The sequence below is a fragment of the Podarcis erhardii genome (genome assembly GCF_964252035.2).
Source record: "Podarcis erhardii genome assembly, chromosome: 9".
NCBI lineage: Eukaryota > Metazoa > Chordata > Lepidosauria > Squamata > Lacertidae > Podarcis > Podarcis erhardii.
This window is the reverse complement of record NC_138512.1, coordinates 70,659,880-70,668,055: the sequence shown is the minus strand read 5'-3', so window position 1 is coordinate 70,668,055 and position 8,176 is coordinate 70,659,880.

Here is an 8,176-nt window from a genome sequence, read left to right as displayed (position 1 = left end):
CTGTCGTCCCCTTCTCCTTGTGCCCTCCATCTTTCCCAACATCAGGGTCTTTTCCAGGGAGTCTTCTCTTCTCATGAGATGGCCAAAGTATTGGAGCCTCAGTTTCAGGATCTGTCCTTCCAGTGAGCACTCAGGGCTGTTTTCCTTAAGAATGGAGAGGTTTGATCTTCTTGCAGTCCATGGGACTCTCAAGAGTCTCCTCCAGCACCATAATTCAAAAGCATCAATTCTTCGGCGATCAGCCTTCTTTATGGTCCAGCTCTTACTTCCATACATCACTAATGGTAAAACCAGAGCTTTAACTATAAGGACCTTTGTTGGCAAGGTGATGTCTCTGCTAGTGCTATTTTCCCTGGAAATCACATCCCTTGTTCTCTTATCTTCTTCTTTGGCGATCACTCGTAGCTGAGTAAGATTGTAAGTGTGGTGTAGTGATTAAGAGCGGTGGACTCATAATCTGGTGAACCGGGTTCGCTTCCCTGCTCCTCCACATGCAGCTGCTGGGTGACCTTGGGCTAGTCACACTTCTCTGAAGTCTCTCAGCCTCACTCACCTCACAGAGCATTTGTTGTGGGGGAGGAAGGGAAAGGAGAATGTTAGTCACTTAGAGACTCCTTCAGGTAGTGATAAAGCGGGATATCAAATCCAAACTCTTCTTCTTCCATAAACACAGTTTTAACAGTGAGTCCATAAGTGACTGTGGAGGCCAATTTTGGATCCACACCTCCTTCCACAGTGGGGACACATGTTTCCGGGTGGGAGTTGACCACGGTGTGGGTTTGCCAAGCATGCCCTCCTCTTAGCACGTTTCTCCCTTTAATCCTGAGTTTGAGTGTCTTCAAAACCCATGACGCCTTTGGTAAAGGCTGTTCTCCAATTGGAGCGCTTGCAGGCCAGTGTTTCCCAGTTGTCAGTGTTTATACTACATTTTTTTAGATTTGCCTTGAGACAGTCTTTAAACCTCTTTTGCTGACCACTAGCATCATGCTTTCCATTTTTAAGTTTGGAATAGAATAGTTGCTTTGGAAGATGATCATCAGGCATCCACACAACATGACCAGTCCAACCAAGTTGATGTTGATGAATCATTGCTTCAACACAGGTGATCTTTGCTTCTTCCGCTACACTGGCTTTAGTTTGCCTGTCTTCCCAAGTGATGTGTAAAATTTTTCAGAGACACCATTGATGGAATCTTTTGAGGAGTTGGAAATGGCGTTTATAAGTGGTGCATGTTTCGCAAGCTTCTTCTTCATTTTCTTTGGCAATCACTTGTAGCCGAGTAAGATTGTCTTCCATAAACACGGTTTTAACAATGAGTCCGTAAGTGAGCGTAATGCTGGTGGATCAGAGGCAATAGATCAGAGGCAATTGTATTTCATCCAGCAGAACTTTACTGCTAGTGAAGGCAAATGAGCATAGTGGTCACATATCCAATACATTCAGGATTGGCACTATCCATAAGAAATCCAGTTGCAGCAGATTTAACTTAAACTTACAATAACTTACAGTAAGTCCAAACTAAAAAATGCAAAGGCGAATAAGAAAAGTGCCTCGGCTGCTTATAAACCAACATGTTCAGGATGGCATTGAAAGTAAAACAGTCAGATAGGAGATAGCTCCCAACTTAGTACTCCAGCAAGGAAAATATCCATGAATAGGAAAAGAACTACCAAGCTGATCTGAAGAGGTGGAGTACTAATTTGTAAACTGCATACTCTCCAATGTTACTTAGATGAAAGTAGGGACATTTCTTACTCCCCCCCCCCCCCGAGATATAAATGCTGGTCCTGGACCCCTTTGAAATAATAAAGTCTGGGCAAAGTTGCTGAAGTTCACACCTATCACGTCTGCCTATTGCAATGTAAAATCCACCCCCCCCCACTGGCTCTGACACCACATCCAGAATCTTTATTCAGAAGGCTTTTCACAGGTGGGCTGCAACCTTGACTCCTTCCAGGTTTTGATCAGGATCCATTCTCTCAATTGGGTTTTATAGGCAGTAAAGTCCAAGGGCAATGGGATGCTCCATTGCAGCCACCACTGCTTGGGACAAGCTCTGGCTCACCCTCTCCCCCCCCCCCCCAGCTTGGTGGCAGCAGCACTGGCGGGTGAAATAAGGACATTCCAGGTTCAGCTCAGAAGCTGGGGTGACTTTCGTAATTCCAGGAATGTCTCTGTGAAATCCGGAGTTTACATAATGTTGTAAGCCTCTCGCAGGCATGTCCAACAGGTAGATCATGATCTACCGTCGGTAGATCACTGGACGTCTGTGGTAGATCACTGGTCCCCCCCCCCAAAGAAGCTCAACAACTTTTGCTCCCCTAAAAAAAGCTCATTTACCCTGCACACCCTCAAAACGGGGCTTTCCTTCTTTTAAAAAGCACAACAGCCATGACCTGAACCCCCAAAAGGTAGATGACTGACAGTTTTTAACTCTGTGAGTAGATCGCAGTCTCTTGGGAGTTGTTCACCCCTGGAGGATCCTGAATTTATTGCTGAAGCATCTTCAGCAGCAGGGAACCTCAGGCCTAAGCGTCAAATGTCACCCTCCACACTTTTCTGTTTAGTTTTCAGGACTCCACATAGTCCCCCAAGCAATGTCCTTCACTAACCCACCTCAATCATTTTTGCCTGGCTAGGATATGTCCTTGACTATGATAATCCTTCTTGGTTGCCTGGATAGAGAAGTGCAGCTCTGTGTGTAGAAACCTTTTGGAATGTAGCCTACGATGCAAATGTCGGAGTCCATTGCACGCCCATTTTTGCTTCTGCCATCCTGTTTTCACAGTGGCCAACCAGATGCCAATGGAAAACTTGCAAGCACAAAACCCACACGGATGAAATTACTAGATATAAATAACTATCAGCTGCAAGAATTTGGTCAGTAAGGACTTTTCAACAAAATTGGACGGTTTGATTCGTATTAGAATTAGTATCGAACAGACGGATTGGTAACAACTTACAAGAGTTGATGTGTGTAGCTCTCAGCAGTGCATTCTTGGTCTGATTTAAATCATGAGGATCATCACATTGTTCAAGCTTAGTCACAGCAGAGGAAGCTGTGGTAAACCACTCCTGTTTTGACAGTGAAGTTAAATGTCATTTAGAAGTCAGCCAGAATATCACGTAGGTCCAGTAAATCCTGCAAATTAAGCCAGTAATAAAAATAAGGTTTGTTTTAGAAGAAGGACTGAATTTCAGGAAAACCACAAAGGAGAAACAAATATATTTGCATAATAAATTTCCAATAAGACTCTTTCTTTCTTTTCTTTTACATCCTACCTAAAATCCATAAAGAGGAGGAGGGCAACCAAAATGGTCAAAGGCCTGGAAACGATGCCTTATGAGGAACGGCTAAGGGAGCTGGGCATGTTTAGCCTGGAGAAGAGGAGGTTAAGGGGTGATAGGATAGCCATGTTCAAATATATAAAAGGATGTCACATAGAGGAGGGAGAAAGGTTGTTTTCTGCTGCTCCAGAGAAGCGGACACGGAGCAATGGTTCCAAACTACAAGAAAGAAGATTCCACCTAAACATTAGGAAGAACTTCCTGACAGTAAGAGCTGTTTGACAGTGGAATTTGCTGCCAAGGAGTGTGGTGGAGTCTCCTTCTTTGGAGGTCTTTAAGCAGAGGCTTGACAACCATATGTCAGGAGTGCTCTGATGGTGTTTCCTGCTTGGCAGGGGGTTGGACTTGATGGCCCTTGTGGTCTCTTTCAACTCTATGATTCTATGATTCTATGATTCCATAAAGGGAATAAGTACCTCAGGGTACAATTTCATTCTTTGCCATTTTTTCTACGTTTGTGGATTAACTTTGTAAGCCATTTGTTCCTTTGATTCCCTCTTACATACGAGATTCCATGGACTATAAATAAGAGTAACGTAATAGAAGTGGATGATAGTGACACTTTAATAACAATAGATGTACAATAACTCTATACTAGTATTACCTCATGACTCTACATCCTAGGAAGGAAACCAAAAAGACATCCTGCAACCTATTTTTTTTCCTCTTGGTGACAGAAATAGTTTTGTACAGGAACTATTTCTTGTTTGACAAAAGGGGTGGGGAGCAAAATGAAGAAAAAGATGTAGCAGTTGGGTGTAGCCTCTGGCTGTAGTGATGCCCAATTTATAAATGGAATACATATGAAAAGAGAATTGCTCATTCTTTGAAGAATCCATATGTAATATGATCTGGTATATACTGCATTGGCCTGAATATAAGCCTCACTTCCCCCCCAAATTCCAACCTTGAAAAGTTAAAGTGCGGCTTATATTCACGGCCAGGAGCAGCAAGGAATAGAGTGGCTTATATTCGGGTATTTTTTTCTTTTTTTTCTTTTTCCCCTTCCAATTTTAAAGGTGCGGCTTATATTCGGGTGCGGCTTATATTCGGGCCAATACGGTATATTACAGTTGGAGGGGAGAAGCAAGAGTTTTGGAGGAAATTTTTTGAGTGGATTAATTCCAAAGCTACTAATATCCACTTTGATATATGTCAGAATTACAATAATTTTTGGATTTTTAAAATTTATTTGCTTATTAAAAAGCAACATAAACACTTGAGTACATCTATAGAAAGTCCATGGATGGAAAAACCTACTGTAATAGATCTTAGCCGACACTTTTGCATAAATATTGGATTCTCGGTGCATCCCTGACCTAATAGAAGCAGACCCCACAATCCTTGAAGGAGACACTAGAGAATTGCTTTGCTATGTTTCATAGGAAGCAGACTGCAAATGGAAAGGAAAGAAAATAAATAAATATTGGAACTTGATCCTCTACTGACACCTGGTGGCTTTTATTTTTAACTACTTTCTAGGTATTAACTTCTAGTTGAGGGATACAGTATAAGGCAGTGATGACCAAAGTTGGCCCTCCAGCTGTTTTGGGACTACAACTCCCATCATCTCTAGCTAGCAGGACCAGTGGTCAGGGATTTTGGATCCTATTTAACTCAGTACATAACACCCACAAATAACCCAGAGATGCATTTTAAATAAAAGAACACATTCTGCTCATGTAAAAACATGCTGATTCCTAAAATTAGCAAAGATTTACTATAACAGTGATAATTTATGTTGGAAATGTAAAGATAAAGAGAGTACTTTTTATCACATGTGGTGGACCTGCCCCAAGGTGAAAGACTTCTGGGAGAAGATTTATAATGAACTGGAAAAAAATGTTGAAATACACATTCAGTGAGATATATTCAGTAAGAAACTTCTTGGAATAACAGGTTTGGAATTGCCCAAGAAGGATGTTAAATTATTTTTGTATGCCACAACTGCTGCTCAAATTTTATTAGCTAAGAATTGGAAAACACAAGAAGTAACAACAGTGGAACATTGGCAGATGAAGATGATGGACTTTTCGGAGCTAGCCAACCTGACTGGAAGAGTCCGTGACCAGAAGGAGGAGGATTATCAGGAAGAATGGACGAAATTTAAAGACTATTTAGTTAAATATGTTAAGTTAAATTAGTTGGAGAAGTTTGCAAATAACAGATAGGCTTAGGACATAACTAGGTAATCGGATGAATTAATATGTTTAATACTGAATTGGAAAGGAAAATATGATGATGTTAAGTGATTAAGTTAATTTTATAAGAATAGTGGTTTTAGGTTCATTCTTAAGGAAATCAGCCCTGAGAAGGACAGATCCTGAAGCTGAGACTCCAATACTTTGGCCACCTCATGAGAAGAGAAGACTCCCTGGAAAAGACCCTGATGTTGGGAAAGATGGAGGGCAAAAGGAGAAGGGGACAACAGAGGACGAGATGGTTGGACAGTGTTCTCGAAGCTACCAACATGAGTTTGACCAAATTGCGGGAGGCAGTGGACGACAGGAGTGCCTGGTGTGTTCTGGTCCATGGGGTCACAAAGAGTCGGACACGACAAACGACTAAACAACAACAGCAACAACAACAAAGTGGTTTTGGAAAACCGTTAAAATGATATACACTGAAATTCAACCAGGGGGAATACGAGGAAGTCACCTAACAATATTATTAAGTTTGGTTTAAATACAGTTGAGATTTATGTTTGTTTGTTTGTTTAAAAAATCTTTGGGAAATTAATAAAAATTTTGAAAACACACACACACAAAAAAACCACGCTGATTCCTGGAACGTCCGCAGGCTGGATTTAGAAGGCGATTGGGCGGGATCAGGTCCCCGGGGCTTTATTTGCCTACCCATACACCATACCATCTAAGGCTGATGACAACTGGCGTCAAACCACATTTGAAAGCTCATAGATTTTTCATGTTTATGGTTGGGGAGAGCTGTTCTATCAAGCATGCAGCCAAGCATTAATTGTAGCAGACTTATCTGTCTTGATGCTTTGCTTGTAACAGAAACTGATCGTATTCAGTCTACAGCTAAGAGGGTTCTTTTTCAGATCCTGAAAGTGCAGCGACAGAGAAGGCAAAATACAGTTAGATGAAATAATTGTGTTAATTTGAATAGCAGGAATAAGGTGCTTATATGCAGTATATGCTTGAAACCCCTTAAGGAAAAGGTATTTGTCATATCATCTTCAATCCTGTCGTATGAGAAGCTGAAATGAGAAACCGCTGCAAATATTGTCACCACTTCTTACTTTTTGAACATCTCAAGTGTTACATATTATTCTCTGAAAGAGGAACTTATTTTACAAGGAGTTTCAGCTTGGTATTTGACTTATGGATTTCATGGCACTAAAAAAATATCTTGTCACACTTTGCTGAAGAAGCTCATCACTGTCTTGCATTTTATGGAACTGGGGAAAACTTTGACGATACACAATCTTAAACTGAAATATTTATGATCAAAGATGGAAGCGTGTTCCATGGCTTAGCAGTACAAGAACATGATAAGAATTTCGTAAAATAAATCTCATCCATCCCTTTCTAGAGAGAAACAAGAAGGTATTACTATGATTTAAAATGCAATAAAAACACATAGAAACAATTTTTAAAACAACAACAACAATCTATCCACATTTTAAAACAACAACCAGAGCACATATAAAAAATAAAATGCAATACAGAAACCAGCTGGTAAAGATCTGTTCCTATGAGATGGGTGCTTGATAATAAAATGTATTTCCAATTAATAATGATAAATATTAATGATTATAAAATAAAAGGAAAATAAAAAATGGATATAGAGGGACCAAAAACAGTCCCCTTCCTCCGTGTTGAAATAGGTAAAAATAATAATGGGGAAAGTAAAATGTCACTTAGAAAAGGATCTGAAATATTCTCCTTGAACATTGATTTTTTATTATTATTCTGGATTTGATGCTTTAATGTGTTGTGAACCGCTTTGAGATTTTTTCTTTAAAATATTGAACGTTATAGAAATGAAGAATAAATTTCACTGATTAAAAAAAATAAAAGACCGCTAGACATTCCATTGTGGTGTTTGATCCAAGTTAATAGTGGCAACTGTAACCTAGGTTTGTTGATCAGTGAAATATACCCTTAGTCGAGAGTGGATTTCATGCTCTTTATTCAGCTCATAGTGGTGAGGAGGAATAGAAGTTCCCCCAGAATGTCTGCCTTATATACATTATTTACACAATGGGCCCCACCTGATAGGCTAATTCCGGGATTCTCCTGTAGGCCAATCAGATTCCCTTCTACCTGGAGCTGGATTGGGTGGCTCCTGTGGACCAATCAGACTGCTGCATTCTGGATCCTATTATTCTAGGACCAATCAGACTGCTGCATTCTGAATCCTATTGTTCTAGGACCAATCAGACTGCTGCATTTTGGATCCTATTCAACTCAGTACATAACAATGAGCTTAATAGATTTAAGTTTCTTACCCTGGACCAGATCCATTGGCAGTAGCTGGGCCATCGTAAGATCTAGCATTTCCTTGACCAGACCGCCTCTGCTCCCGAAACACCCCTGGTTCAGTGGGGACCTCCATCACAGCGGAAGCCTCCTGGTGGCAAAGCCAGGCTGAAGAAGAGCATGAAGTGGATTTCATGCTCTTTATTCAGCTCAGAGTGGTGAGGAGGAATGGAAGTTCCCCCAGAATGTCTGCTTTATATAAGGTACATTATTTACACAATGGGCCCCACGTGATTGGCTAATTCACCTGTAGGCCAATCAGGTTGCGGATTCACTTCCACCTGGAGCTGGATTGGGTGGCTCCTGTGGACCAATCAGACTGC